Source organism: Atta cephalotes (assembly GCF_000143395.1).
Source record: "Atta cephalotes unplaced genomic scaffold scaffold00057, whole genome shotgun sequence".
Taxonomy (NCBI): Eukaryota; Metazoa; Arthropoda; class Insecta; order Hymenoptera; family Formicidae; genus Atta; species Atta cephalotes.
The window spans coordinates 1,461,640-1,462,899 of record NW_012130121.1 but is presented as its reverse complement, the minus strand read 5'-3'; positions in this window follow the sequence as shown (position 1 = coordinate 1,462,899).

Here is a 1,260-nt window from a genome sequence, read left to right as displayed (position 1 = left end):
GAGAGAGAGAGAGAGCGATTGATTATATGTGTTTTTATATGTGTTTTATAATGTAGTTGATATTCAAATTATCTTACATAAATATCAATTAAAATTTTTATATATTTCTTTATCAAGTATGATTCATTTTTTTTTAGAAGAGATTTCAATTTTTTAGAAGAGCTAAACATACTTTTTCATTTATTCCAAACATTAAAATTATATATTTAAATATTTACATCAGAATTTTTAAACTTTCTGTAAAAATCTACAATTAAAATTCTAGTTTCTAACATAAAGTGCTACTCTTTAAATTTTTTACGGTAAATTCTATTTTGTGAAGAAAGTATATATAAAATGTTGTAAGAATAATAGGATCATCCAGTTTAGTTTCGTTTTAGGAAGAAACGGGAGAATAGTAAAATATATGATCAGACAGCTTGATGCTGCAGCGAGAAAATCGGGGAAATCGAATTTACGTGAAAGAATTATACGCTAACTTTGGTCCTTTTCATGCTAATAATGCCGAATAAAATATCACTTTCAAGAATGTTAAAGTGATCGATAAAGTGCCAAAAAGTGACTATTGAGAAAACAAATGTGTTTATCTTCTCAAATTAATTTAATTCTGACTATTAATATCATAATAAGTTATTATAGATATAAAGTAAAAATAAATAAAAACAAAATTAAGATAAACAATAAGATAAACTTCTTATTTTATTGCGGATAAATGTTTTAAATTTTTCTATTGAAACTAAATTAGAATTAGATATAATACCATAAAGAAAATACTATATTTGCATTAAACATTTTATATCTTACATAAAAACGTTACGTCTTATATAAATACATTTTATAAAAAATATCAGTTTAACTATTATTAAACGATACCGTTACGACATTTCCATCCTTGTTTACAAACTTATGTAACATAAGAATAAATTTAAAAATATGGCGCATACGATTTCTTTCTTTTATGTTTTCTCATTTTTTCAAGTTTTATGTTTTCTCATTTATTCTTAGAATTGTAAGGCACAAATTGTTATCTAGAAATTAATTATGATTTTTTATCGTATAATTATGCGCACACAGCACACAAATAAATTCATCCGAAAGAATCAAGAGTTTACGGATTTATAGGAGCAATCGAAAGATAGAACGTTTTATAGTATCCCGATAGTACTTTGATGTGTACGTATTTGCAGTACACGTATATGCAGACTACGTATATATATATATATATATATATACGTATATATATATATATATATATATATA